The 12,986-nt window shown below is 41.0% G+C and overlaps 1 protein-coding gene across 2 annotated transcripts in view; it reads left to right on the forward strand.

Annotated features, from left to right (window-relative positions):
* Positions 1–1,078: 1,078 nt before the first annotated feature.
* The window catches only part of MEGF10 (multiple EGF like domains 10), a 73,632-nt gene continuing 61,724 nt past the window's right edge, over positions 1,079–12,986 (forward strand). Inside the window, exon 1 of one of the 2 annotated variants that reach the window (XM_072141654.1) lies at positions 1,079–1,341. The gene's annotated coding sequence lies outside the window, so the exon portion shown is untranslated. The remainder of the gene's footprint in view (positions 1,342–12,986) is intronic. The other variant, XM_072141643.1, reaches the window with a different exon arrangement.

Genomic DNA, 12,986 nt, shown 5'->3' on the forward strand with positions numbered 1-12,986 from the left:
TAAGAACAGTTACTAAGAACACTAAATGCAGTTTGCCTGTGTAATGTGAAGAAAGCATCAGATTCAGGATTTCTGGCACACATTCTTCATGAATCTAGCGTCCCCTGCACTACCCCGACATAATGCACCAACTTTTTTTGTGTGCACCTTTAACGTAGGGCTTGCGACACAATTCTGTCAGACTTTGCATGATAAATCTGGCACACGGTCCAGCTGAGCACCGGAAAGCCCCCTAATTTGTGTTGTAAGTAAACTATTGCAGCTGCGCAACAAAAGGGTCCGACACAATTGTGGTGCAGGAACTTCTTAAATACCCGTGCAAACAGTTTGCACCTAAAAGAACGTGCAAAATCCGACAGAAAACTGGCGCAAGGGCCTTAGTAAATGTGCCACAAATTGTCTCACAGAAAACAAAATAAAAAAAAAGCTTTTTGGGAGGAGAGGTAATGATTAATATAGGTCCTGACACCAGATACATAATACATCCTAGTTCATATATGATTTTTTTAATCTCACAAGCGCCAAATTCCAGAATCTATAACAGATACGTTTGGTAGGTTAAAATAGAAAAACTTTGTCAAACTGCACGACACAAGAGTTCATGACAGGTCAAGAATCGCCTCATCTGGGATGTGACATCATCCTCGCACTATTCTAACTCTGCGTAGGCTGTTTTGAATCAAAAGGGGGAAAAACTTAAATATGCAAGGTAACAATATAGAAAATTACACTTATATATACAAGCTAGTTTCAATTACATTAATCAGTATGAAATCCCATAATGAAACTCAGATAGTCACAAGCGTGATTGTCATAAGTACATGAACTGTATGATTATATCTGAATAATAGAGGATTCTAAACTTGCAAATGTCTAAGAAGTTTTTAAAGCCTATTGCAGGACATCATATGTAGTCTTGAATAACCAACTAGAGTTACACAAGTTTCCATGACTCCGGCATTTCTTAATATGATGGAGCAATGAAACTCCAAGGAAAATCCTTTGGTACTTTTCTCAGCAGATACAACAATAGGCAAGTAGTGAATGATGCCTCCCCCGCCCCCTCTCCAACCTCACTGCCTCTCTGAATGGGACTGTGAAGAACAGTGACAACAGACACTGAGCTCTGAGGTCTGGAGGCTGCTTCCCAGTACACAGATCATCACATCTCAGGACCAGCAGGAGCCTTCCTGTGCTCAGCACACATCTTGGGACTGCAAATTAACTCTGCTTCTACTTATTTTGTTCCTATGGTGGAAAAGTTCATGAAAATACAGAAAGTTACAAGGGGATCTTCATGATCCAGAGCTTTGGGGACCATAATCAAAGTGAATAAGTGAGGTAAGTAAAGTCTGCAAGTTTTTTGGCTTATGTAATGACTATGTACTTGTTTCAAACGCTCTGTGATAACTTTTTACACTTTACAAGGGTCTCAATCTACTCACTATTAGGGTATTTGCACAATACTTTAATCATCATTATATAGTTTGTTTTTGGTCCATTTTGTTCTTACGGTATGGTAAATGATGATTATGTACACTTTCAGTTTGTCTGTATATTAACAGTGTATAACTTTTTCATAGAAAATGTTAACTTATGGATATTCCTGATGTTCACTATGTATATAAATGAAGCAGTCATGGTATATGGAGTAGCCTCGCTTGTGCTGACGTCTATCTTCAGTTAATGTGATGCATTGATTGCTGGAAAAGTGATAAATGATCCTACCGCCTACTATAAATCTTACATAGCTATACGCTGGAGTATAATTTACACATCCCTTTGTATGCAGTGATGATAGTCAACAACAGCCCTTTATTAACAAAATTGTAACATTTTTTTTCTAAACAATGTAGAATGTGGCAATTTTGTATCCCAACCCTTCTACTTCTGGAGATTGAGCGTATGTTTTGATTGAAATCTTTTCTCAAGCTCTACACACAATAGGATAAACATTGTTTACCCTAATAATATCTACCTGGCGGCTGTTCCCATGGATATCAGTGTGAAATGCTCAGATGTTTTTTTGTATATATAAAATCTAAGGTAGACAGATGCCTTCAAGTAAGCAAACTCCTGGAGCAGACAGATGTAACTGATTGTTCTGAAGCGTCACTACAACTTTACAGGACATTTTTTTGTATTTTTGGAATATTTGAGGCTTTTGTAGGATACAAGTTGTGACTTGTGGTTCTGTAGTCCAGTATATGATAGTGTATATGAGAGATACAGTGACGTTGTTTGTGTTTACACCTGCTGGAGGACAGCTGTAGAGTCCGTCACAGTAGCGCAGCGCTCCAGCCACAGCCCACTGCCTGGCCAGTAAGAGGTGGAAACACTTTTTTTTGGCAAAAACAAGAAGTATCTTGAGCAAGGCATGGAAAGTGAATTAGAGACACCCACTGTGTGGAAGCAGGTGTAAAACACATTAGGCCTCTCTAGTTTTCCAATTAGAATAATGGTGAATGGCTGGTGGGTAGTAAATGAAGAGCATATTTCATGTGCAGAACTGAATCAGGATCAGTTATGGAAATTTATTACTACAAATAAGGCCAGCGAATATTATATTTTACGTAAGAAAGCAATATATACATATATTTTTTTTTTCCATTTGTTACAGATCGTTTTGCTTTCTATCCTGACTAGCGGGGAGGGGGCAATTTACCAGAGATAGATTGTGCCTCAATAGCAAATTCGAATTTGATGTGTCTCAATAGCCCAAAGGGGGATGTCTGGAACGCAAAACTAAAGGTCTATGCTTTGGACAGCTCTCCATTTGGAAGTTGGAGGAGCTCCAACAACCAGGCCCCACACCAGTCAGCTGTTTTCTGCATGGAGTCAGAAGCAGATGGCGCCATACACTGTGCCATGGCCATGATGTGTTATTGCAACTTGTCTCCTATTAAAGGGAGCCTACCACCAAATCAGGACTGTATTCAAATGAGCCTGAGGGACTCCAGGCACCATAGGTGTTAATGGAGCCCCTCAGGCTCATTTGCATACAGTCTTTCATCCTGGTGGTAGATTTCCTTTAATTGAATTGGAGATAATTTGACCAAAAAAACGAGACCACCACACAGTAAGCAGAGCCTTCTACTCCTGCCTCCATACACCAGGTAGGAAACACTTACTAGATCCCCACTGATCTCCAACTACTGACCTATTACAATTACAAATGACAAATTCTTTTATTATATTTTCCAGTTCTTTAAAACTCAATTCTGGACAAAAAGAGTGACTTTTACCAAAAAGTTAAAATATCTATTGGTTGAAGTGAAGTTTTTTAAACCTAAGGATAAATTAATAACGTAAAAAAAAAAAAATACTCCTTAGTTTATCTCTAATGTTATCCCAGCTTTCTTTATATCTCAAATACATGGCACAGATTTAGGCCTTTATTTTACTTGCGGTACCATGAATCTGAGGGTCTTAAAGAAAATACTTGTTTACATGATGATGAGATAATCTCTATATTATCCAAACAATGTCCATCTTTAATCAAAGACTTCCCATTAATGTTTCCATTCTTTTTACAGTATTTATAAGCATCTTAAATACTAAATGGGGTTGTCCCATTTAGATGTCATACTGGTACTATGCCAGAACCACTTGGGTATTCTCTACCTATTTTTAGAGAAATATGATTTATGTAATACTGCATTAATGGTACGTAGCTTCTTAAAGCAAGGAAAAGAGAAGCAGGACCTATGGTAATCATGTATAAGGGGGAACGTGTCCCAGTAGTGCGATCTGCAGGTAGCATGTTATAGAGCAGGAGAAGCTTAACTTATTCATATATTGTTTTTGTGGGGACAGATTCAGGATCAGACCTTCTGCAAATGAATGTATAATGGTATGAGTGCTAGCTGCATCCCAATGTCTTTCTACAGGCTCATGCACCCCGCAGTAGTTCCATGACCCCGTGCATGAGCCAACAGAAACTCAAATTATAGAGCAGGTCCTTTTCTTCCTTGTGCCTCGAACAGTCTCTGCTCAAGTCATCAGTTTGTGAGTGGATCTGATGTGCCGATGACACGCAGGTCGCAAACAACGGACCACTGGCCCTTTTTTATGGCCCAAGGAAACCACAAGTTCATATGCAAGGAACCTTAATTTGTCTATTTATATTTCTGCTGTCCTATCAGTGATTGACAGCTTCTCCTCTATGACTGTGAGAGATATATGTTAATCACTGATCACTGACCGACTCCCTGACTTTTCAAAATGACCAGTGGTAGGGTATAACCCCTTGCCCCACTCCCTGTCCCGATCCCTTAACACCTCTCCAACAATCCCCTTAATGTTTTGACAATGCTAATTTGCAGTTGGTTCCGCCCATAAAGCTTCTTTGAATTGGATATATGGACAACTGACAAGTTATACAGAATCTTTTTCCACAGCCCTACATAACAACTCATCTCCTCCTGTTCTATAACACACTGCCTGCAGTTCTCTATAACTACTTAATAATAATTTCTCATATCTTCTTCCATGTGACATTCTATTTATTTCTATCTTTGCCACTTGGTTTGGGGTGGGGGCACAGGCATAAGGCAAATGGTTGAAAAGGGTTAACCAATTTCTTCCATTTAGATGTGTTAAGATGCAGAATGACATCAACACTACACATGATCTTTTAGTAGATCTTCTTTTCCATTGGGATCTATTTATTTGATGCCTTTCACATAACTGCTGTAAGTAATTTGCAGATGTTAGGGAGGAGCAATTTGTGGCTATATTTGCTTACTCTGATGTCTTTGAACCGTCACATAATGTGCACAATTTGGGGTCTGACATAAATCTCATTCTATAGACTGATTTTTAGGATGCACAGTATATGGCACATGATAACGTTTGATTTATAGGTTAGGGATATCTTCGGCAATTAACATAGTTGGATATTTAACGTTTCTAGTTCCCTGTGCTTAGAAATGCCTGGCCTTTCTTATCTCATTCGGATATGTGTTCCAGATTCCATTTACACAGGATTACAATTTTAGCAACCAAGATACAATGTGGATGGTAGAAGAACATTTATTCCTGTTCTGAGTAGGTTTTGGTAGCAATAATATGCACTAGAAGGGAACGCTTTCTTCTTTGATCCTCCTAGCTGAAAAGGTTAATCCAGAGTTAACAGGAAGCTGATCATGAGATTGTTACATCCAGTTTTGTTATTTTGTAATCTGATTATGCTGTGCTTTAGCTAACAATGTGATTTAAGGGGGTTACAAAGGTCTCTGATATTGAAAGCCTATCTTTAGGATAGGTCATTAATATCAGATTAGTTTGGGGTTGGACTACTGGCACGCATACCATGAGCCCCCTTCATTGTTTAACAGCCACATCTTTGTACAATTTGCAGTGGCTGTGCTTGGTACTGCGGCTCATTTCTACTCAAGTGAACAAGACTGAGCAGTTCAGGACACAAACATTACCAATTCATCAGATGGGAAATTAATGGAGAAGCTGTAAGTTCACTGAGGTGCTTACAGGGGCGTAATAACAGCGGTAGCAGCCATAGCAGCTGCTATGGGGCCCACAGTATCAGGGGGCCCCGGCATCAGACCTGACACACTAAAGAATGGAGCACTATTATATACATATTATGCTGCACTTTGTACAGTATTATATGTATGTAACACAGCACATCTTCCACAGTACACAGCATAAATCGGCAGCTCTTGTAGGAAATGAAAGGGGAATGGAGGGTGCAGCAGAACGACAGCACTAATTCCTGCCATTTACTTCCCCAATGCAGACAGCAGCTACTTGGACAGATCTGTGTAAGTGTACAAATGTGTATATAAGTCTGTGTATAAGTTTGTGTATAAGTGTATAAATGCGTCAATATACAAAAATATATATATTCTGAGGTAGTAGGGGGGCCCAATCAGAAGTCTGGAGTATGGGGCCCAGCCTCTACTAGTTATGCTCCTGGGTACTTGGTATGGGTAAGAGTCTAGGTAGTCAAAAACAATATGTGGCATTTACAGATTTCTTCTTTACCTTCCATCACAAAGGCGGATTACAACATATACACATTATCCCTATTTTCAGTATATAGGATAGATGGGTGACAGTGAACAGACCTAGAGTGATGAGACATTGAATAACTTGTAACTTCTAATAAACATAGGCTACATTCACATCCTGTTATTGTCCTTTGTTGTAAGAGTATGTTGGGTGGATTCATAGCATTCCCTTACAACAAAGGGCTATGATGTATCCCACTGTATGCTCATATTGTGGGACATATCCACCTCCCCACTGGAAGCGTGTTTATGGTGGTTCCACAGTGATGTAACTGCCCTTATATGGATAATTAAATCATTGGGGACCTTCTAAAGCATATGCTCAGCTTAGGGCGGGGGATGGTTGCTATACTTTGCATCTGTCCCCCATAGGCTATTATGACCTCTGCTGAGTTTATACATCTTTCTACATGAAACATGTATACTTTGCAACATCTTTCCATCCTGTGTTTCATTTATGCTTGATAAATATCACACAGAGATGAAGAACCTGGTTAATATTCCCTTGTTATTATGAAGAATAGGATAGACTGCCTGGCTATAAATTACAAACACATCTTAGATATAGGAAACCATCAGCATCAGGAGGGGAACATCAATTTTGCATTTATTATATTAGTTTTAGTATTGCAGATCATACAGAATGAAATCAACACTTTTATGGAGCCACTGAGGAAATAAATTGAGCTCAGTATAAACATTTAAAAGCGCACCATGATGTTTCTGATCATTGATCACGTAAATTAGTTTTTCAATATGAAACATGATTTGATGCACATAATGATTTTATCTAACATACCGCAGATAAACTGATGATGAGAATGTTAAATAAGAGCCACAGGCATCAGAGAGCAATATCATAGAAGAGTGATTATTCCTCATTCATATAAAGCAGAGAATGAATGATTATTCTACGCCCAGAAGAGGCAATCTCAGGTATCCACCTGTCAGATGTCTTTCTCTTATTTCTACATTTGTTATGTGGTTTCCAACTTTGGTGAATTTTTGCGAAAGTACATTTCATAATAGAAATGGCAGTCAAAACGCCTAGTTCCAGTTTACCTATTGGCGTCTTGTCACATTCACTGGGCTCCAGGTAGATGAGACACAGATTCACAAAAAACTACATTTTCTAATGCAAATGAAATTTTTCCTAGAAATCACTTCTTGATTTAGACAAAAACTCACACTGGGAATATGGTTGCAGAAGAGTCATGGGAATCACTTAGCATGTAATTGGAAAAGAATGTAATTTTACCAAATACATAGAACTTCATAATAGGACAGTCTATTATACTTCCTCCACCCGGATCACTTTACCAGTAAATGAGTCTTGATTTCCAAGGAGATTCTGCGTGCGCTGCCTTGTACAATTGAAGCTATGAGAGCATGACATCTAGAGGCAGCCGTGCATGGACACCATTTCAGCCCGCTTAAAGCTGCTTTGTCAGAGGTCACTTTGAAGAAGATACCTGTTAAATCAGCATTTCTACTAAACACACGGCTTTCTCGACATAATGTATCCGTGTTCCTGATGAGAGAAGCGTCACGTGACCTACAGTAAATCTCACTTTGCTGACTTTTGCAGGAATAGGAAAGACATTGGGGCTCATTTACTAAGGGTCTGTCAGACGCATTTTCATCGGGTTTTTATGATGATTTCCGTTTTGCGCCGAATTGCCCCGGGATTTTGGCGCACGCGACCGGATTTTGGCACACCGGCTTGCACACGTCAGAAATCGGGAGGTGGGATTCGGACAAACCGCGGAATTTAAAAAAGGATTTCGGTCGCAAGATCCTGCACTCACATACACCAGGAAGAAACTTCCCTTCTGATTTAATATCTAGGCTCCTGGACAGAAGCCATACCCTGCAAACTTACAATTTAAAGGGGGTGGGGGGGGGCAGTTTAGTCAAAGTCCTGCTAAGGTCTGATCCCATTTTTCACAATCCTGCTGCTACCTACAACAATCACAAAGATGTTGTACACAGCTGTGTATGGTCAGAACTGATGGTAGACTCCCTTTAAGGAATCCATGGTTCCTTTCAGATGGCTATTAGATGTTTGACATATTATGAATCTGGAAAAGATAATAAGCCCCTATATCGAGAGATTACTACAGACAATAAGACATATATGCATATGTAATGTAGCTATATAAACATGCTATGAAAATCTTGAACTGACTTCTAAAATCACTCAATGCAACCAAGTCTCTGTCGGCTGACAAAACATGTGTAGTAGCATTTAAGTGACAGTCATACAATAGAAGCATCATTAATGGCTGACTGGTTATAGTGCCCATGTGAGCTTCGTTCTTCTATGGTGTTGTAGTTTATAGGTCAGTGCAAATATATTATAGTGCAAATGTATTGTTCCTCTGTTTTGGTGTCAGAGAACAGTCCCTTTCTACTTCTTCTATATCACTGTCACTCATGACACTCGTGATACAACAAATCTAACGTTTATGAATATACAATATGGTACACTGCTGTACTTTTTCACAGTATCTGCTGTCTGTTGTACCGAACCCTAGAATTTATAGTAGAGGATGTAAATTCTAGTATGTTTCCAATGCATTTTGCCATAGAATTATGATTTACTGACACATTTGGCTCATGTCTTCTAATTTCCCATGTGATCAGTGTAAATCACAGTACTCTTTGGTCAACACACTTTTATTTCTGTAAGTTTATATTTGGTAGCTATGTCACATGAACAAATAATAATAATTATAATAATAAAAATTTGTTTATTTATATAGCACCTACAGATTACACAGCGTTGCACAGAGCTTGCCAAATCGGTCCCTGTCCCCAATGGGGCTCCCAATCTAATCAACCTACCAATATGTTTTTGGAGTGTGGGAGGAAACTGGAGGACCTGGAGGAAACTCACACAAACAAGGAGAGAACATGCAATCTCTTTACAGATGTTGACCCTAGGACATGTACCCAGGTCCGCAGTGCTGAAAGGTTATAATGCTAACCACTAAGCCACCGTGCCGCCCCTTAACAAAGTGGATATAATATAAGATTTGTCACAATTTACCCATGTGACCCACATATTTGAAGGGTGATTTAATCTTGGTATAGGAAAACCCCTCAGTCACCTATTCACATTGTATGATTGCTGGAGATGTAGTCATTTAGAACCCACAATCAAGAGAGTAACACCGCTCCAATCATATCAGCCCTGAGTAGAATGAATAGAGACTCCCGTAACTGCTAACTTCAGTTACATAACGTAATTACTGCTTTTAGCTATAACAAAATAGAATAGTTAATCAAAAAAAATATTTTTTTATCTATCTCTCCCTCACTGCCTCTCACTCACTCTCCTTGCCTGTCTCTCACACACTCTCCTTTTCTGTCTCTCACTCTCTCTTCCTGTCTCTCTGTGGTGTCTCACTCTCCCTGCCTGTCTGTCACTCTCCCTGCCTGTGTCGGTGTCTCTTACTCACTCTCTGAGGTGTCTCACTCTCTCTGCCTGTCTGTCACTCTCCCTGCCTGTGTCAGTGTCTCTTACTCACTCACTCTCCCTGCCTGTCTCTCACTCATTCTCTCTGTCTCACTCTTCCTGTCTCTCTGTCACTCACTCAATTTCTTGTCTGGTTCTCTGTCACTCACTCTCCCTGCCTGTCTCTATGTTACTCCCTCACTCTCCCTGCCTGTCTCTCTGTCACTCATTCTCCTGTCTGTGTCTCTGTCACTCACTCTCCCTGCCTGTCTCTATGTTACTCCCTCACTCTCCCTGCCTGTCTCTCGGTCACACACTCTCCCTGCCTGTCTGTATGTTACTCCCTCACTCTCCCTGCCTGTCTCTCTGTCACTCACTCTCCTGTCTGTCTCTCTGTCACTCACTCTCCCTGCCTGTCTCTATGTTACTTCCTCACTCTTGCTGCCTGTTTCTCTAACACTCACTCACTTTCCCTGCCTGTCTCTCTGACAGGAGAGTGAGTGACAGAGAGAGAGGCAGGTGAGTGTATGACAGAGAGACAGGCAGGGAAAGTGAGTGAGTGATAGAGAGTGATAGAGAGACTCTCACTCTCCCTTCCTGTCTCTCTGTCTCTCGCTCACTCTACCTGCCTGTCTCTCACTCTCCCTGCCTGCCTCTCTGTTTCTTACTCTCTCTCCCTGTCTCTGTCACTCACTCTCCATTCCTGTCTCTTCGTCATTCACTCACTCTACCACTCTGTCTCTCACTCTCCCTGCCTGTGTCTTTGTCACTCACTCTTCCTGCCTGTCTCTCTGTCACTCACTCTCCCTGACTGTCTCTCTATCACTCATTCACTTTCCTGCCTTTCTCTAATTCTCCCTGCTTGTCTCTCTCACTCTCCCTGCCTAACTGTCTCTCACTCACTGACTCACTCTCCCTGCCTGTCTCTCTATCCCTATCCATCTTACCTCACACATTAATTGTCTTATGTTCATTGCCTATAGTAACCAATCAAAGCTCAGAGCTCATATTAATGACCTGTGGTAAAATGTTAACCAATCACGGCTCAGCTTCTAACTGCCACAGCAGCAGGAGCACATTTACTTACCCAGTCCCTGAACGATCGCCGATCCGGACTGTCTGACGAGGATGAACTCTGCTGTAATTCAAGAAGGTTGTGCGCCTGATCTCCTGAATGTGTCGCTTTCCCAATCAGGTCAGCCGGAGTTCACCTTCTTCTTCCTGTTGCATGTAAGTGCATAGCTTGCGACACAAATTTAAATGTTAAATCCATAATCCGAATCCGTCGGATTGTCCGTCTGCCCGTCACCCAATTTGTGACGCATGAAAGCTGGCGCGTCTGCAACACAAATCAATCCAGTGTGACACAATCTCCGGTGCGATACCAAAAAAGACGGGAAAACCGACGAAAATGTGGCCACGGGACCCTTAGTAAATAATCCCCAATGGGTCCAGTATATGGTTCTAAATAAGTGTATTATGGAAAGCGGGGGTGGAAATTTTGACGATCCCTGAGTCACAGAAAGCGACTGTGCAAAATTTGGTGATTGTAAATGCAACATTGCAGTTTCCTTTAGGGGACATACATACACACACACATACACTCAGCTTTATATATTAGATTACTGATCATATACTAGGCTGCCCACAAAAGTAATATGACAGATCCTGCTGCATCCATATTAAAATGACTAGAAATGGATTGCTGTTGTTTGACAAGCAGCAATATCTTCTGCCAGATCCAAGACTCTAGTGATATGTTCTGGTACACAATAGCCCTTTGCTACTGGATTAATCCATAGCACATGCAGTTGACCTATGAAAACCCTTTCAGAAAACAGAAAGTTTGTTGTACGTGTAAGTAACAGTTGCTGCTGTCCAGAAGAGGCAGCTGTTGTGCAGCTTGTTAGGAAATAAAGAGAAATCTGATCGTTTAATCTTTTCTGTTTTTCTCAGACATAGTTTGCAAATGGCAACTGTTTTAGTCTGCTGTGTTATACATATTAAGTAGAGATTGGGACTTTCAAGTAAACACTTCAGTGTGTGACTAATATGACCCCTCTATTGACAGGGAACAAATGCGGCACAGTAAAATATGAGTAGGTTAGTGCCAATGTAAGTGGTTGTTCCAGAAATGTAACACAATGGGGGTCATTTACTAAGGGCCCGATTCACGTTTTCCTGACGTGTTACCCGAATATTTCTGATTTACGCCGATTTCCCCTGAATTGCCTCGGGATTTTGATGCACGCGATCGGGTTGTGGCGCATCGGCGCTGGCATGCACGTGACGGAAATCGGGGGGCGTGGCCGAACGAAAACCCGACGGATTAAAAAAAAAAAGTGTTGCGGAGCTTGCACTTACCTTCACTAGGAATAGGCCGGTGAACTTGAGTGCATTCCGATGCTCTTCAGCGCAGCAGCGCCACCTGGTGGACGTCGGAGGAACTGCCTTAATGAATCCCGGCCGGACCCGAATCCACCCCAGAAAACGCGCCGCTGGATCGCGAATGGACCGGGTAAGTAAATCTGCCCCAGTGGGTTGAAGATGCATTTTACTTTTTTATTGTGGTACATTTTTAGGAAGAATTATTTGCAACTTTTTTTGTGGTGGGTAGAGATAAGCAGACAGGCCGTTTGCTTTTGGGGTTCGTTGACCGCACAGACAATCCGGCAAATTGATGCCCCTAGCAACTGTTTGACGCCCCTAGCAACTGTTCATGACTATGATTGGCCAAATGTTTCCTCCTGGCCAATCATAGTCATACTGCACAAAAGAATATAGTTCACTCCGGCACCAAAAAATCTTCAATTTCAATTTCTTTATTTTCTCTAAATCCAATGTTACATAATAAAAGTCAGTATCCAATAAAACATCACTGTGTATTTTTTGTAGGATGCAGGCCTACATGTTTCGAGTGTAGCATACACCCTTAGTCATGGTGCTTTATTGGTTGCTGACTTTTTAATATAACATTGGATTTCGAGAAAACAAAGAAATTGAAATTGAAGATTTTTTGGTGCCGGGGTGAACTAGATTCTTTTCTGCAGTTGTGCTGACATCGGGGTCTGGACGTACTCCAGGGCACGAATTGGGATAGGGGTGAGTCATTGAACCCTCTTTTCTTTATCAATCATAATCGTGGCTGGAAGCTAGGGGCGTCAATTTGTCGAATTGGCTATTCAGCTGCCATTCTGGCAATATGTTTGGATCACGCAGGGCCGAACCCCAAACACAAACGTTGGGTCTATTCATCTCTAGTGGTGGGTAATGAGGAGGATAAACCAGTTTGTATTGGCCTTTAGATATGGGCTTAGGGCATTGAAGTTAATGTTTCCTTCAGTTATTATTTTTTTTTAAGTTATTGAACCTACATAAATTAACTTCCCTTCATGAACCAACAAGTAAACGTGCCAAGACATCTATAAAACCTGTAGCCCAAATATTTGTTCAACTCCACTATACAGTATGACTGGGCATGGATGTGTTATCAG

Source organism: Engystomops pustulosus, chromosome 1, assembly GCF_040894005.1.
Source record: "Engystomops pustulosus chromosome 1, aEngPut4.maternal, whole genome shotgun sequence".
NCBI lineage: Eukaryota > Metazoa > Chordata > Amphibia > Anura > Leptodactylidae > Engystomops > Engystomops pustulosus.